We start from the raw sequence: 18,459 nt of genomic DNA, 5'->3' as shown, positions 1-18,459 counted from the left end.
CCACGAGGTGAAATGGTCACCAACTTTAGACTTAGAACCAAAGAGACAAAAGGTGGTCTAGTTAGCCGAAGTGAAGGGTATTGCCTGTCTTCAGTTTTCCAGAAGAATACTGACAGGAAATACAGTAGGTCAGATCCTTCCTCATTTGCCCTGAGATGTAACAGCTGAGAAGATAAAGGACCCAAGAGGCCCGGGGTTTCAGGCAGAACTTGGACATCTGAAGTTAACGATAGGCCTGTTATAAAATCTTGGCTAAGGCATTTAATTTCTCTGGACCTTAAGTTCTGTACCTTTTTAGTGAAGAAGTTAAACTAGATCCAAGGGTTGCAAAATAATTTTTTTTTTCATAGCAAACAAAATTTTAAGCAAAGTCTAAAATCACTCTATAGGAGTTCCCGTCGTGGCGCAGTGGTTAACGAATCCGACTAGGAACCATGAGGTTGCGGGTTCGGTCCCTGCCCTTGCTCAGTGGGTTAACGATCCAGCATTGCCGTGAGCTGTGGTGTAGGTTGCAGACGCGGCTCGGATCCCGCATTGCTGTGGCTCTGGCGTAGGCCGGTGGCTACAGCTCCGATTCGACCCCTATCCTGGGAACCTCCATATGCCGCAGGAGTGGCCCAAGAAATGGCAGAAAGACAAAAAAAATAAATAAATAAATAAAAAATAAAATAAAATCACTCTATAAAACAGATGGAAATCAAACTTCTTTGTTTGAATTCAGTGAATGGCGCCCAAACCCAGTTGACTTGGTCTCCTCCTCTTATCTGCTCCCTCTCTATCCTCTCCCACCCTCAAAGCACTTCCTCGGAAGCCTAGTGCTCCTTGGAACCCAGTTTGAAAACCAGCAGATGTGCTACTATTTGAGGTTTCTGCCAGTTTTCAGCAGAATGGAAAAATCATAGACGAGACAAAGAGACTGAGATTCACATCCTATTTCTGTCACTTCCTAAGCTGTATGACCAGTTTTCCCATCTGTAAAATGGAGATTATTTTTACAAATAACTCTATTTCAGGCCAATTGCTGTGTTAAGAATGCATGCAAAGCATCTTTCAGTGCCTGAACCCTAACTGGGGTGATCCTAAAAGTTACGGCTCTGACTTGGGCAGAACAAAATGAGGGAAGATGGTATATTTGACTACTCAATTTCAACCAAACCTCTGTCTTTCCTGAAGCCCAACCCTCAAGAACGCAAGGCCAAAATTCCTCTTTAGAACCCGAATTGGTTTTTATTGTTCCAAACTAGCAGAGGCGGCAACAGTCTTCTAATTCACTGAACATTCTGTGTGCCAAGGAGAGCATGCCCCACACAGCCCAAGTCTCTGAAATGACACCACGGTTGATCCAGCCCCCACAGATGGCCTTTAAAGCAGCTTGCTTATACCAAAGAATCACAGGGGAATGTTATTAGGAACCCTTGAACACCAGGCCACAGAAACTCAGCAGCTGACAGCTCGGTTCTGTTCTTCACTCAGATCATAAAACAATTCACTGGAAAGCTATTGTTCTCCTGTCGAGCTGCTGTTGTGATAGTCTGCATTCCTTCCACAGTGGAGGAGTTCCCTCATAAAATGCATCCCAGAAGTCTGGGATTTCTGAAAAATCTCACCTTTGGGGAATTTTCCTAGCATGCTATTAAGGAAGGTCCACCTAGGACTTCTGCTGTGCAGGAAGAGGGGCTCAGTAGATGCCAGCGTGCCTGGCACCCTCAGCAACACACGTCCCACCCCAAAGAAACCTGACTCAAGTAAACTTTAGACCACCCTCTCCACACTTTACAAAGTTTTTTTTTTTTTTTAATTTATAAAAAGTTCCCAACATACCCATAAGTAAAGGTGAGCACAGACCCTCAAGGGCCCACCACACAGCTACAACATCAATACATGTGGCCCCTTCACCTGAGGCCCTGGCGGTGACTTGTGGCCCTTTCATTCCAAGACTGATGAGCCAGGTGAGATCAGGTGGGCTGACAGTTAAATGCAGTCCACACTCATTAAGTGCCTGTCGTGGGCCACCCGGAGAGCCACGCAAGGCCCCAGGCTTACAAAGCCAAACAAACGTGAAGAATTGCCATAGAGAAGCAGAGTCCACGGGGAGAAGGGGGAGGCTATTGGAGAAATTGGAGGGGGGAGATGGGATTCGAACTGCACTTTGAAGGAAGGAACAGGGAGCGAGGACATTCCAGGCGCGGGGGGTGGAGTGGGGGTGGGGGGCGGGATGTGAATAAGGACCGGCATGGAAAGAACCGAAAGGCCGCCTTTGGAGAATGATTCATATTCAAATGCTTCGGGGTAGGTGAGCGGAGGCGGAGGGAAGTGGGAAATGAGTGCGGAGACAAGCGGAAGGTCAGGATGAGGAAGTGCCTCTCTGGTCGGGGAGCAGGGCTGGGAAAGGGGCAGGAAAATAATAATCTAATGAAAACTGGAGCTAGCAGGTTGCGGAGGGCCGGGAGGACTGGTGCTCAGAGTGAACCAGAACTTTCTCAGACCCAAACTGTGGCCTAAAGAACCCTCTGGCTGGGTGTTTGGCTCCCACAGAGATTCAAAATAGAGAGGCTTCGCCCTGGCCCAGGGAACTCCCTGCCTAAACCATCGCTAGGAAAGCAAGAGCCCGGGGATAAAGCAAAGAGGCCAAAGCACCTGGTCTGAGCCTAAGAAACATCCGTGTTTACTAAGCACTTGGTCTCTGGAACGCCTGCCTCTCCAAATAACCACATCTTCCTCATCCACTCCATCCCGCCACAGGCGGCTACTGTGCCAGGTGCCGGGTGCTTGGGGGGGGGGGACAGGAACCGCACGCTGGAAACCCTGCCCCCCCCTTCCCACCTCCTCCCTCCCCAACCTTCCCGCGTCGCCGGCCGGCCAGCTGCAGCTCAGTTTGTTTGCCGAGGTTTGCATGCTCATATTGAGTTGCCTTTTTTTTTTTTTTCTCCCCAGCCAGTTCAGCAGTGTCCCGAAATTCACCCCCAGTGTAACTTCTGCCTCCGCTCCTCCCCTTCTTGGAACTGCCTTTTGTTTGTCTGGCAGCCTTGGTTCTATGGGGGTGTGTGATGATAATACGACGCGGGCTTATATAACCCGCTTCATCTCGCAAGCTCTTCGTAGACGGTCCCTAATGCGTCCTCGGGCCGGTGTCAGGCTTGAGCGGCTAAGAGGAAACCCCAACCCGAGACGCCGAGGCCAGCAGGGAGGGCAGCGGGGGTCAGAGGCCGGGCCTTCCCGCGTCCCCGCGCCCCGGAGGTCGGGGAGATAAGGGACAATGACTCTCGCCCCCAGGAGGAGGAAGGAAGTCCCGCTGCCACCTTATCTCTGCTCCTCGGCACGCTCCCAGTTCCCAGGGCTTGTTCTCTAGAGAAGATTTTGAAGGCGGCTTTTGTAAGTATGATGCTCGGCTTTTTCTTTCAAAAGGAAGGAAACAAACTTTCCTACTGCCCTAGTCCATTTCGTTTTACTTATTTCCGAGGATGGGTTCCCGCTTTCAGATGCTCTCAGGATGGAAAGTGCTTCTGGCCAAAGTTTACCCCAATTGAGTCCCTCCTAAAAAATCATAGGAGGGGAAAGAGGTTTCTGTTGATAATTCACTTATAAACAAAACAGCACCCAGAGGAGATGCTGAAATTGCACCTTGGTTCTTCCTGGTGGCGTCTGACTGTTCTCCACACATACACATTTCTCGACCTTGAAAGGAGCCCGGGTTATCCACCTGGCTTGTTTGGCATGGACAAACCATGCTGCAGCTCTGAGCTTCAGTTTCTCAGCTTTGCGTGCTCACAATTTCAGGCAAGTATAATTGTTGGAAGTTTTTCTTCACACTATGAAATAAGCCCCGCGTTTTGATGTAGGCTTGAAACCCTGGCTGGCTTGTGTGAACTTTACAAAGCACTGTAACTGCAGTGGGCACTTGGATACTTAATAAGTTTTTCACCATATAGCTGTGTATGTATTAAAGGAAACTGGACAAGAACTTCTTAAGCACTGGTAAAACCCAAAGCTTTGTTATTGAACTATGGTTCTGTAAAGGATGCTGAATTAACAGAGTATTTTTCTCCAGGGTGATGCGTATGGCTTTGGGAAATTGTCTTTCAACAAAAGGTGAATTTAAAACTCTAGGCTAACACTAAGAAACAATTTCTGAACACTTAGAAAATCTGATTTTCTAATTGAATAAGCCAAGAAAATAAAGGTCTGTTTAGGGTAGTTGTTCACTTTGCATTTATAAAAGCATGATTATAAGTTGGTATAGTATGAGAAATAGAAAATTATTATCTTACTTTCAGGTAAGAAAACTAAGAAATATATAAATTGACAGTAATGTAAAAAAGCAAGACCTCTTGCTTTTAGTGCCATAAGTGATATGATTTTTTGTTTTGTTTTGTTTTTTGTCTTTCTGCCTTTTGAGGGCTGCAGCTGAGGCATATGGAGGTTCCCAGGCTAGGGGTTGAATCAGAGCTGTAGCTGCCGGCCTACACCACAGCCAAAGCAACGCCAGACCCGCGCCATGTCTGCGACCTACGCCACAGCTCATGGCAACGCTGGAGCCTTAACACACTGAGCGAGGCCAGGGATCAAACCCGCCACCTCATGGTTCCTAGTCGGATTCATTTCCATTGCGCCAGGACGGGAACTCCCATAAGTGATGTGATTAATTGCCTTCATCTTTAGATGAACAGATATGAAAACCATATGCAATGTGTGTATACTAGTGTGTGTGTGTATAAAAGATTTCAGAATACTTAAATGTATGTATATATTTTTAATTAAATATAAATGTATATATTTAATCATCCCAAACTCTTATATTTGCTGTAACTATTTAGGGTTCAGTATTTTACATGATAGCATAATACCCAAAATAGACCAAGTGGAAAGATTTCATATCAAATTTCAGAATGCAGGAGAGCTATTTATTCATTATTTATTCAACAAACGGGAAACATTATAAAATCATGTCTATTTTTAATATTCCCTTTAAATGACATTTCCACTTCAAATTCTCTGTGGCTTCCAAGAAATTCTAAGGCATAATTAAAGTTGAAAATAAGACTGGATTCTAGTTGTTTTTACCCTAAATTTAAAAGTGAGCTGTCAACACTCAAATTCTATACTCTAGCTAATTTAGTTACAGAGATCAGTCACATTATGTCAGTGTTAACCTCGGAGGCATACTCAGTCATGGTAGAAATAACACAAACTATGATGGGATCTGAATTTGCGGCTTGGTTTTGTCATTACCTGGTTATGTGACCAGCAGCAAGATCTTTCAGATTTTCAACCTCAAGTTTCACATCTCTAAAGTGAGACCAGCACTCCCTACCCCAAGGAGAGGATTGTTGAAAAGGAAATAATATACATAAAATATCTAGCAGTTTCTGAAGACAACAGTGTTTCAGTCAGTTTTAGGGCTTTCCTCATTTGCTCTATTTTCTCATCTGTGATTCAGTGCCTTCATTTTTTTTTTTTTTTGAGCATCTCCTTCGTGTTGCATGCTGTGCTAGTGATACCAAAATGAATTAGGTTAATGCCCTACCCTGAAAGCGTTCATACTCTGAGAAAACAGACCAAAACGGCAGATAATGTTCTTTACCGTATAACATCTGAAAAAAGAAGAGGTGCTGGAGTTCCCATCGTGACTCAGCGGAAAAGAATCTGACTAGTATCCATGAGGACGCAGGTTCGATCCCTAACCTCGCTCAGTGGGTTAAGGATCTGGTGTTGCTGTGAGGTGTGATGTAGGTCGCAGATGTGGCTCACATCTGGCGTTGCTGTCACTGTGGTGTAGACCAGCAGCTACAGCTCCGATTCCACCCCTAGCCTGGGATCCTCCATATGCTGTGGGTGTGGCTCTAAAAAGACCAAAAAAATGAAAGTCAAAGGAACTTTTATAAAGATAAAATGTTGATTGTATGAGTTTTAAAGGATCAGCAGGGAATGTGGAAAGACATTCCAGAAGTTTTGGAGAGCAGAGCCCATGAGAAAGCCAAGGGACTGGGAACTGGTTTCAGTGGGTAATAGAGTGTTGAATCCAGGGGGGCTGGAGATTTACTTAGGGGGCCAGTAGTGGATATTGTAGTGCTTCATGCTGAGGCGTTTGGACCCCTTACTCTAGTTAAAAGCAAATGTATGCTCATGAGTCTTTTTGGACCAGCTCATAATCCAAAGCAAGTTTCTTTTATACATTCACATTGATATAAAAAGCTTGGGCTGAAATATAAGTCACCTACTTCACTAAGACATTATTTAGATCATAGACTATTTTGTTTATTTAGGTTTTTTGTTGGTCACAAGCCCACCTCAATGATGGAAGCCTTGTAGCACAAGTTCCTTACCTCACCCAGATCCGGCACCTGCTAGATGATGATGATGATGATGATGATGATGATGATTTGTCTTTTTACCTTTTTCTAGGGCCGCTTCCCTCGGCATATGGAGGTTCCCAGGCTAGGGGTCGAATCGGAGCTATGCTGCCGGCCTACACCAGAGACACAGCAACACTAGATCGGAGCCTCGTCTGCCACCTACACCACAGCTCACGGCAACGCCGGATCCTTAACTCACTGAGCGAGGCCAAGGATCGAACCCGCAACCTCATGGTTCTTGGTCGGATTTGTTAACCACTGCGCCATGGCAGGAACTCCCTAGATTATTGTTTATAATCAATGGAGAGACAAGGAAGGACTGTGCTTGGGGCTGAGAAGGTGGAAAGTAGATGTGATTTATGTGTTAGGGAGATCGTATATAGATCACCTACCATCCAGTATGGAATGTGTATTGGGTAAAGACCTAGGGGGTGACAGTGCTGTAAACGAGGAGGCCAGTCAAAAGACTATTGTCAGATAAAGTGAGAAAAGCTGAGGGCCGGAGCAGTGTGGGTGGACAATGGGACACAGATTCCACAGGTCTTTAGAGGGTGGGCCATTCTCAACCTGGGGACCGAATGAAGACAAATGAAATGTTCATAATATTCATTATAGGCTTGGACAACTGAGCGGCTATAATGGAATACTCTAAAACAAGAAGAGGTACAGGGAATAGAAGATAATAGAGTTAGTTGGGATAACTTGGGCTGAGAGGATAAACTACAACATTAAGATAGTCATTTTGAAAAAGTGTAAAATTGCCAGATTTGTCTTGAAAATTTGGAGAAGAAACATAAAAACCAGGCTTTCCACATTATGCTCAATTCCCCCCCCAGAATGTTAGCATCTGGACCCATGGGGCTCTGAGTTTTTATCTAGTATCCTTGCTATTAAATGGATGGTTGCCCCCACTCACTTTCCAGCAGGAAGGCAATTCCTAGAGCAGTCTTGCCAATAAGTATGTGTACCCTTAAAAAGAGAAATTCGTACTTCCTCTGAGCCTTTAGAAATTCCTGGAGACTTGGAAAAAAATTCATGGTCAGATCGAATGCTTATCCATAAAGAACACTTAGTCATGAAGAATTTATACTTCTCTTGTATTGGAGGCCCACTCTGAGACTAGAAAAAGAGGTAACTTCTTTTGTGTTTGTTTTGTCTAATTTCATTTATTACTGTTCTGCATGTTTCCGCATGGGTTTTCTGGGGGAATTTTTTTATTGAAGTATAGTTATTTACAATGTTGTGTCAATTTCTGCTATACAGCAGAGTGATTCAGTTATACATATATACGCAGTTCTTTTTCATGTTCTTTTCCATTATGGTTTATCACAGGATATTGAATATAGTTCCCTGTGTTACACAGTAAGACCTTGTGGAGTTCCCATTGTGGCTCAGCAGGTTAAGAACTTGACATAGCATCTGTGAGGATGTGGGTTCAATCCCCGGCCTCACTTAGTGGGTTAAGGGTCCAGCTTTGCCACAAGGTGTGGCATAGATCTAGGATAGGGCTGGGATCTGTTTGCTATGGCTGTGGCGTAAGCCTCAGCTACAGCTCAGATTTGACCCCTAGCCTAGGTGTTTCCATATGCCACAGGTACAGCCATAAACAGGAAAAACAAAACAAAACAAAACAATAGGACCTTGTTTATCCATTCTATACATAATAGTTTTTATCTGCTAATCCCAAACGCCCCTAACCCCCTCCCCCTTGGCAACCGCAGGTCTGTTCCCTAGGTCTGTGAATCTGTTTCTGTTTCATAGATAAGCTTATTCGTGTCATATTTTAGATTCCATATATAAGTAATAGCATATGGTATTTGTCTTTCTCTTTCTGACTTACTTCACTTAGTGTGACAACCTCTAGATCCATATGTTTTGCTGCAAATGGAATTATTTCATTCTTTTTTATGGCTGAGTAATATTCCATTGTATACATGTACCTCATCTTCTTTTCTTTTTCTTTTTTTTTTTTTTGCTATTTCTTTGGGCTGCTCCCGCGGCACATGGAGATTCCCAGGCTAGGGGTCGAATCGGAGCTGCAGCCACTGGCCTACACCAGAGCCACAGCAACGCAGGATCTGAGCTGCATCTGCAACCTACACCACAGCTCACGGCAACGCCGGATCGTTAACCCACTGAGCAAGGGCAGGGACCGAACCCGCAACCTCATGGTTCCTAGTCGGATTCGTTAACCACTGTGCCATGACGGGAACTCCTGTACCTCATCTTCTTTATCCCTTAATCTGTCAATGGATATCTAGGTAGTTTCCGTGCCTTGGCGATTGTGAATAGTGCTGCTATGAACACTGGGTACATGTATCCTTTTGAATTGTAGTTTTGTCTGGATATATGCCCAGGAGTGAGATTGCTAGATGATATGGTAACTCTATTCATAGTTTTCTGAGAAGCCTCCTTAGTGGCTGTACCAACTGACATTCCTACCAACAGTGTAGGAGGGTTCCCTTTTCTCCACACTCTCTCCAGCACATGTTATTTGTAAACTTTTTTAATGATGGCCATTCTGACCAGTGTAAGTTATAGTTTTGATTTGCGGTTCTCTAATAATTAGCAATATTGTGCATTTTTTCCTGTGTCCATTGGCCATTTGTACGTTTTCTTTGGAGAAATTGTATGTCTGTTCAGGTCTCCTACCCATTTTTTGATTGGGTTGTTTGCTTTTTGTTATTGAGTTATTTGAACTGTTTGCATATTTTGGAAATTAAGCCCTGTCGGTCAAATATTCAAATAATTCCTCCCAGTCTGTAGGTTGTCTTTTCATTTTGTTTATGGTTTCATTTGTTGTACAAAACTTTATCAGTTTTTAGGTCCCATTTGGTTTTTTTTGCTTTTGTTTCTGTTGCCTTGGGAGACTGATCTAAGAAAACATTGGTATGATTTATGTCAGAAAATGAACAGAATATTTTCCTATGTTCTCTTCTAGGGGTTTTATAGTGTTGTGTCTTTATAGTGTTTACGTCTTTAAGCCATTTTGAAGTTATTTTGCGTATGGTGAAGTTATTTTGCGTATGTGTTCTAACCTCATTGATTTTCATGAAGCTGTCCAGCTTTCCCAGCACCACTTGCTGAAGAGATTGTGTTTTCCTCATTGTATATTCTTACCTCCTTTGTCAAAGATTAATTGACCATAGGTGTGCAGATTTTTTTCTGAGCTCTCTATTCTGTTCCATCGATCCATGTATCTGTTTTTGTGCCAATACCATGCTGTTTTAATTACTGTGGGTTTGTAGTACTGTCTTAAGTCTTGGGAGGGTTCTGCCTCCTGCTTTGTTCCTTTTCCTCAGGATTGCTTTGGCAATTCTGGTCTTTTAGGGTTATACATAGAGGTGACACTTAACATTAAAGCAAAGGAGGTGATTTATTATGTGGCCATGACTTATGCTATAAACACTTCCTCCTCCTTCAGGGTGAGCGGGAAGTTCACCCATTGACTCGAATGGTGGGCAGCTGGAAGGGAGTGGTGCAGCACGTTTGTGAATTTTCCTAAGATAACAACTGGAAGAATTTTAACATTTAGAATGAATAGAAAACAATCTGATTAGCAGACAGGAAGCTGTGACTTTTTAAGTCTTTGAGCTCTGATTACTTGATAACCTTAGTTTTCTTATATCCTTTCACCCTTTCTAATCTTCTATGGCAAAGCCTGTATCAGATTTCCTGTATTTCAGAGCTCTTACCCCACCTGAACACTTCAGAGCAAATACCATTTATTACGGAAGGGGCTTAGCCCCAGCCTTCAAGGCTGGTCTCACAAAGTCATATGACATTTTCTCCTGGTAGGTAAATTGTATCAACACATTTAACAGCAGATTTAAGAAGCTCTTTTCACCTCTCTAAATATAAGGAGTTTTATCACTCATCAGAAAAATAGTATTTGGCTATAATCTGAATTCCATCCAGCTTCTGATAGGTCACTTCAAATTCCCCAAGCTTCAGAAATTTACTTTGGTTTTTGAAAAGAGGAATAAGGTTTCTATGTTTGCTAAAATGCTTCCCATAAAAAAGAGTCCCCCAAGGGAGCTATTACTATCTCAGTTATACAAAATAATCACCAAATATATACTTTAGAATAAGATGAGCTTGCATCATGGGAAAGTGAATTGTTTAAAGAGGAGCAAGATATATCGGGGGGAATTCCCATTAGCACAATTGAAAGTATGAAGAATATACTGAGCTTGCAACTATGGTGCTGGCCATTCTGCTTTTAGGTTGCTCGAGTCATTTAAATCTTGGCTTTATAAGCAAAGGCTACAACTTCACAGTCTTTTTGGGTTTGCTGACATAATGATCTACTCCAGGCTGGGTGCAGCCTGAGCCACTGTGCTCTCTGACGCTGTATTTGAAAGGTGGGGAGGGTGCAGCTGTGCGGCCCCCCAGACACCTGAGTCCAGAATATTGCTGAATTTTGCTTCATTTCTGTGCTCCGTGGAAAGCTGGAAGTGCCCCAACTCTCTCTTGGGTTTGGCTTCCTGTTCACATGTTTTCTGGTCTCATGTCATTGTGCATGAAGTAATAGTCCCACATGCGTGCACCATCCACAAGGCAAGATTTGTGTAGTTCAGTGTGAAGTTTTCTAATGAGGACATTTTGGACCTTCCAACAACTCCTTAGGGAAAGCAGTTGGGAACTGGTTATTACTTTCCAGGGTGAAGGGAGCAGAGACAGAATGCCTTTCTGCAACACAGCTAAAGCCACTTTTAGGAAACAGTGGAAGGACAGCTGCTTAAGGCACATCAACATTTATTTTGCACATCTATCTAAACACATGTGTATGTACAGCATAAAGAATTGCCTCCAATTCACGGTTTAAACATATCAGTTACTCTTTCAGCATTTCACCAGCCATGAATGGTTGCTAGTGTTTTCCACCAATGACCGTTATTTTAATGACATTTCTCTGCAGCAAAATCTGATGAGTTTACGAAGTTTGAGAGCCAGGAAATGCAGCTCAGTTTCTGAACAACTGAGAAAGCCGGGAGAGTTCATTTCAATCATCTTCTTGCCTTATAGCATGGATTCCTAAGCGCTAAGGGCAGTAACGCTAATACAGAGGGAGAAGCCAAACCAAACTTTTAAAGTACAGCTCTTAAACCATCAAGCTTAACTTCCCAACATCTCATCAGCAGGTGAAATTTTGGCTCATGCCCACACTTACTTGTGGATGTTGATGTCAAATGAATGGGCATATGTGCCAAGATCTTACAGAACAGGAAGAGATTTTGGAGGTCTTCCAAGCTTACCTTTTATTTTACCAACAGAGAAACTGAGACTCATGGGAGCTCTCGCCTAACACACACACACACACACACACACACACACACACACACACACCCTATGTCTGAGTCTTATGTTGAATCATGGCTGGCAGAAAATATTATGGTTCGGGCTTAAGAAAAAGGAAGGACAACATGACTCAAAGTTGGGTCCCCTGCTCCATTGAGGTTCATGTGGCCCTGTAGGGCTGGGGGCCACCCATGTAGACCTGCTTCAGGAGCCATTTGAGGGGGTCAGATTAGGTGGATTTGACCAAAACGTGAATAAACTCCCAAACAAACCAAGAGTCAAGGTGTGACTCAGGTTCTGCCTGTACAGCGGGGCTCAATCTGTGCATGGGAGCTATGGGGCCACAGCGTGATTAGAGCATAAAGGGAGACAGCAGGTACAGTCCTCACGCCCCAGAATCTTAAGACCTGATCAGAGAGATGTGATATTCCTTCGTCTAGGCAGCAGCAGAGACCCTGTAACTAAATGCTGCATCATGTGGCTGAGATTTTAAGTGTTGTAGGTGTTCTGGGGGAGATAAATGAAAATCAAGGTTATTGGCTGATCCCAGAGGGGGCTTAGCATTGTCTGATGGGGAGGGAATAAAGGCAAACTTTTCCAGCAGAATTGAAAGCTTGGAGGTCTCATGGCTCAGACCCCAAGGAAGCCTGTCTGACGGGTGTTCTCCAGGAGCACCTGTCCGCCTGAGCAATGGACTTGAGCCCTGGGACTGATGTCCATCACTATCTACTAAACCGTTACTGAAACAAGTATTCCCCCCAAACTAGGTATAAAGTAATTATATTTATATAACTATAAATCCACAGTGATATAATTACACTTACCAAATGGAAAATCCAAAATAAATTGCAATAAATATAAACAAAACCATCATCCGGTAGTATCCCATTGGTGGAACTGAATTAATTGGTTAAAATTAGAACCACTAGTTTTATTTGCCAGATGATGCTGTCTTGCGGAAACTAAAGAATAAATTTGTTTTAACCAGGGTTCATTAATGAAACTATAAAAAAAAAAGAGAGAGAGAGAGAGAGAAATATTATAAATAAAAATGTCCATTGTACATCTTGTATTAAGACTACTGAAAATGAATTATTACAAGTTGGCACAGAGAAAGGAAGAAAGGATCCAGGCCATCCGTCTGCTGGTGTCACAGTTATGGAACTAAGAAGCATGGCAGCTCAGTCATCCAGTCACCTTACTCTCTCTTGGCAAATAAAACTTCATTCAGCCCAGCAGAAATATTTGACTTTCACATGCATACACATTATCAAGCAAGTATAAATACCTGCCTTTGTTTTTTAAAAGCCTAGAGCTCTTCAATTATTATTCTCCCCCACATGATCATTTTAATGATGACAAAGCAAAGTCTTCATTTACAAAATTTATGAAAACTCTGGCCTCATTCCATGAAAATGTCTTTTGATGGCACATTACCACTGCAGGGGAAGTTGTGTCTTTTTTCTTACTGGCCTTAAAAAAGAAAAGTCCAGCGCTGGTAATAATGGTTACCAGCGGTTACTGAACACTTATGATGGGACAGTATTCTTCTAAATTTTTTCACGCGAATGTTTGTGTGTAATCCTCACATCAACCCTATAGGACAGATGCTATTTTTAATCCTCTTTTTTTCAGAGGAGGCTACTGAGGCATTGAGAAAGTAACTGGCTCAAGGTCACGTAGCCTGGATGCTGAAGCCTGGAATGCAGGCATCTAATTCCAGGGTCTGCTGCTCCCAGGAGTAGATTCAAAATAACCACAGAAAGGATGTTGTTCTTTGACGTTAGTCTAATCCAGCATGACCACAGCCAGATACTTGTAGCCTCACGATCACATGTAAACAGGGTGCCATGCACCATTATAAGCATCAACAGTTATAAGTCTTCCGGGAACACATTTTACAAATGGAGATGTGTGTGAGGCTTACACTCACTTGTAATATTATCAGAGACATGGAAGCAGAGACTATGAAAGTCCTCCTAGAACTCACCAACTCCCAGGCTGAGAAGGGAGCTGACTGGGCTGGGCGTGCCAGAAGACAGAGGGTGGAGGAGTTGATCTGCCGGAAATGGAAAGAGACATGATAAGGGTAAGGATGGCGTGGGAGGAAGAGTCCCGAGGCAGAAGGCCAGCTGCAGGGAGGTCCTGCTGCAACAATCTCTGTAAGAGCGAAGCTTCCAGAACAGAGCGGAGAACCTGGGGCTGCCCACGTTTCACCCGAATCACCAGGGCCAGTTCAGAACAGGAAGAGATTCCAGATCTATTGCGTTGACATAGTCAACGCCCATTACCTCTGAGATTATTCACTGGTGAGGAGGTGAGAGAGCACCACAGGAAACGCCTTAATATTTTCATGGGCAAGTGAAATACTCTAAATGTAAAGGAAATTTTAGGTTGTTAAATAGGGTATATTTTCTTATTCTTATAACTTATATTTCTAAGAGATTATGTATATATACCACATATCTTCTCTTTCCTTTTTTACTTTATATGTCATATTCATATTTATATAGAGAGTGTATATGTTAAGATGTGCTACTTATGGCAGCAAGATTGCTTCCTTAAGTACTTAATGCTTTAAAATGGGTGCTTCTTATTCAAAGTGAGTTGATTTTAGTCACTTACATTTTTCAACCATTGTAAATGCAGAATAGAAACAAATTTAACCACTTGTAAATTCTTACTTTGCTACTCATCAAATGATAGCTTGCAGTCACTTTAGAAAATTTTATGATGCTGCACATTTTCCTTTAAAATGGGTCTTAGAACCTGAAATTAGACATCACTCAACTTTTAAACTTGGAACACTTTGTAAACTGTGAAAAAGAAACTCTTCTTTATTGGCTTTATGCAATTCAGTCAGAGAATAATATGAAATGAATCTGATGGACTCATGAAAAGTCTTTCTCTCAATGAAGAGAAAGTCAAATGGAAACTTCTATGAAAGGACCAAGTTACCCAGAATGCTTCAAAGTCTCTTGGAGTGATTGTAAGAAACTCAGTCTGGATGGCATTGGGAGACTACCGTTCCTAATGGTGTCCTCCTTTGAAGGTGTGAAAGGGCTGATGGCATGTAGCTGATGGCACTTTTCCTTTCTTCCATTGTAAGTGCTGGCAGCCAGCCACTCTGATCTGAAGAAGGTGAATTTGGCCAATGATGTGCAGGTTCTCCAAGAGAGAGTGACTGCAGAAAATATTCAAAGGTACTCATATCAAACAGTTATCTCTTGATTAATTAAACTAAGGCACTGATTAAACCAGAGTACTCCCCATCACCTGAAAAGGGGAACATTTCACAGATGGAGAATTACCAGAAACGGAGGAGTTGACAATCCTGTCCTCTTGTGTAGCTTTTTCATCCTTGGCTGAGAGAGCTAAAAGGCAGAGGCATTTCATGAAATTCATCTTCAGAAATGGCAAAGAAGCATCTGAAGAATCATGAAACTGACTAAGATGTCATGGGCTTTTCAGGAAGCTCAGGGGATTAGAGGGATAGTTATCGGCAGGCCAGCCTTGCCCGGTCATCCACAGATTCAGGCATGAAAGCTACAGATATCACCTGTGTTGTTCACAGCTTGACCTCACGTTTCTTGCTTTGGCCAGATGATTAGGGCCAAGAGCGTTGTGGGGCCAGGGTGAACTGCAGACACCCACCTCCACAATACAGCCTTGGTCGCAAAAACATTCTTAGGGGTATTGATTCGTAGGAGTTTCTGCTGGCCATGAGTCTTCTCAAATGGCAAATCACTCCACCCTCAACCAAAACTAACACAGTGGAAACTGTTGAGTTCCTCTTGGTTTCAAACTGCAGTTCTTCACAATCATTGTCCTTTGCTTGGTTTTTATTTGTAAGTCTTGTGTTAGCCCAGGTGGACTTGGAATAGTTCTTTAGTCACCAAAAAGCTCATGAACTTCACCCGATCAAAACAAAACAAGACAAAAGTCTTGAGGTCTGACTTGAATTTCAGGTCTGTCATTCGGGGGTTGATTTCTCCAGCTTCTCTTTCTAATACTTATGGAATAAATGCTTTGTCTTCATTCAAAAATGGCAAATGAAGAAGAGAATGGCTGGAAGCTTATGGGAGGCTGGAGTTAGTTCCTTGACCTAAAATCATGAAGCCCGGCCGTTTTTCTTTCATTCTCGGAGCTTTGTCTGCAGATGGTCTGGGACAGCTGTGATTCACGAGCTAAATCAACAGTAAGAGAAGACAGGTTGAAGTTTAGGTCTCTTTACTTTGAAACTCCAAACCAGAGAGGAAACTCTTCCACAGCAACATGAAAAAGATACCTGTTTGGAGCTAAATTCAAGAGACAGTAGAACTGTGACTTCTTAAGACTGCTTCATCTTCTTGAGTCAGTTTGCCAATCTTTTTCCTTGTGAAGCCCTAGTCCAATGCATCAGTTTTTTTTTCTGCAGGAAAGAAAGAGGTTGACCTTGAACATCGTGTCATTCAAAATGAACTGTGGAAGAAGCTGGAAAACCCTTAAGAGTGGAGGTCACCCTATGTCTTTCCCAAAGGTCACTGAAGACCTGATTTTTCAAAGCATCTGTCTTAGTTTCTTTTCGTGCTATGAAGCGGCCACTTTTCTGGAAAGCCATGTTGTTTATTATCTGGCCTGTCCTCTTTCAGTTCACACTTTTCTCCCTGTCAGGGGTCATTTCACCACTTGAAACATTACAGCCTTTCATTTCTCAGCACATCCTTGTTACGAGAAAACTGAAATGCGTTTACTCTACTTCTGGATCTGGAATCACTTGCTCAAATGTTACCCATGTGACAATTTCCTAAAAATCCGTGGGACCTCTGTGGGAGCAGGCTCCCGTCTGCTCATACTGTCTTGTGACTGGACAGTTCAAATTCAAAGTCTGACCAGCTGCTGGCCTCAGAGATCTCGGCCCCTCTTCCTCCTCCTTCATTTGAGCTGGAGTAGATGGTCACTGTCCTCCTAGCTGGCAATTCTTGTGGAAAGAAATGGGTCCTTTCTGTGTGTGCTCAGTCAGGTTTAGAAAATCGGGCCCATTTTAAAGAGTCTTTGGGTTTCAAAATGCTACTCTGTCCCTTTTCAGTTGTCTCTCTGCTCATGTCATTTGGGTATGAAGTCCTTTCATGTATTATTTTTCCATGAACTGCTTATCTGCAGTTCACTGAACTTGGCATCACCTCCAAAATTCATAAGGCAAGGCAAGGAACCAGGAGATGATATAAGCAAATCTCAGAAGCTGCCCAAGCATCTTCTGGCTGTTCAGTTGCCAGAAGATTCTCTCTTGTTCTAAGGACAGTTAGGTCGTATTCACATATACTAAGACACCAAAAGGACAATTAAATTTCATGGCTCGGGGGAGATTTTGAGGGCTCTGCTCAAAAATGTTTACACCTGTGGAACAGACTGTTATTTTTTGTGGAGCCTGGTTTTCAGCTTGAAATACACCTGCCAGAATCTGAATGGCCCCTATTGTCCCTTCTGGACTCCGAAACTGCACTGTCAGACAAGGCTTGGTGCTCACAAATGGGATCACTTCAAAAAGCAACTATGCTGTTTGTAAGGAAGTTAAGATCTTTCCTAGCCCTGTTGATACTTACTTGGGATGGAAAAATGTTATCGTAAGCATGCCTTAGCTGTGCCCCTGGGCACTTTATTTTATTACTTTAATTATATAAGTTATGCTCAATACCTTAATTTAAAATTAAGTATTTAAAAAAATTGTCCATGGACTGTAATAGTACAAAACATCTTTTCAGAGAATCAGTTTCAGATGTGGATCCTCAAAACCACTAAAATTATCCTCGCCTTGGTATCCAAGAGCAATTAAAACTTGCTACAGAATGTAAAGTGCTGAATTTGGGTGTCCTTAAGGAGAAGCCTCTTTCTATGTGACCGTCTTTCCCTTAACATTTCTCTTTAAAGAGGGCAATTTATTACACTGAATCTTAATGTCAGTTAAAATCATGTATGCATTGTAAATGTAATAGCTACCTAATAGGAACTTTTTTTTGCAAGTTAAAAAACCACACACGCTGAACCCAAGCCCGTAAATCTTTTCTCCATGAATATATGCTATGTGGAATCTTAGAAAATTGCTGCTCTTTGACTATTTTTGACCTACAAAGGCAGCAATTTTATATGCTACTCCCTCATGTTTTACATAGCTAGAAACTTGACGAATATACAATTTTATTCTGATTTTTTTCACTTTTCTCTCAAAACAGTTCACAGTTTCTGCATTGTCTTCATCAGTTGTGTATAAAGTCCTGTATCCTGTTCTATTACATGGATGTGGGACATGGGTTAATTTTGCTTTTTCCCTGTAAAAGATGACACAACACCATCAGCGCCTTTCTTGGCACAGCGATTACTTTGGTTGCATTCTCACGCCAATTTTTAACCTGGGGTTCTCTGCATCATCCTTTCATCTGTCTGACATGAAATACTTTCACATGGGCCAGGGGGAGGGGTCTTTCTGTGTAACTTTATGTAAGAAAGCAGGTCTTAGTACGTGCAAGTGTACAAGTGTGTACACGTGGTATGTAGACAGTGAAGTGGATCTGTTTAGACCACACATCCTCAAAGCCAATGAGTTTGTATTTAAGGAAAACCAGACTCCAAGGGGATGGGAAACATCGTCCGGCTGGGTGCCTTCAGTTGGCTCCTCTTCTTTCCCATCTGATGGAGACCTGTCCCAGGGCTTTGGCTGCCAACAGAATAGTGCTTTGTCTCCCGCAGCAGAGAAGCAAACTCCAGCAGTGTTGACCGACCACAAGAAAACCCTTTGCTCTTGACATAATGATACATCCAGGCAGGAAGT

The 18,459-nt window shown here is 42.8% G+C and overlaps 1 protein-coding gene across 3 annotated transcripts in view; it reads left to right on the top strand.

Moving 5' to 3' along the window:
* The first annotated feature begins 3,029 nt into the window (after positions 1-3,029).
* The window catches only part of LOC125129260 (extracellular sulfatase Sulf-1), a 155,414-nt gene continuing 139,984 nt past the window's right edge, over positions 3,030-18,459 (top strand). For 2 of the 3 annotated variants that reach the window (XM_047783782.1, XM_047783783.1), the window contains exon 1: positions 3,031-3,372. The gene's annotated coding sequence lies outside the window, so the exon portion shown is untranslated. Of the gene's footprint in view, positions 3,373-18,459 lie in introns of all 3 variants that reach the window. The other variant, XM_047783781.1, reaches the window with a different exon arrangement.

The sequence above is a fragment of the Phacochoerus africanus genome, chromosome 6 (genome assembly GCF_016906955.1).
Source record: "Phacochoerus africanus isolate WHEZ1 chromosome 6, ROS_Pafr_v1, whole genome shotgun sequence".
NCBI lineage: Eukaryota > Metazoa > Chordata > Mammalia > Artiodactyla > Suidae > Phacochoerus > Phacochoerus africanus.
Note: the sequence above shows the minus strand (reverse complement) of the source record. Positions and strands in the feature narration are given on the sequence as shown.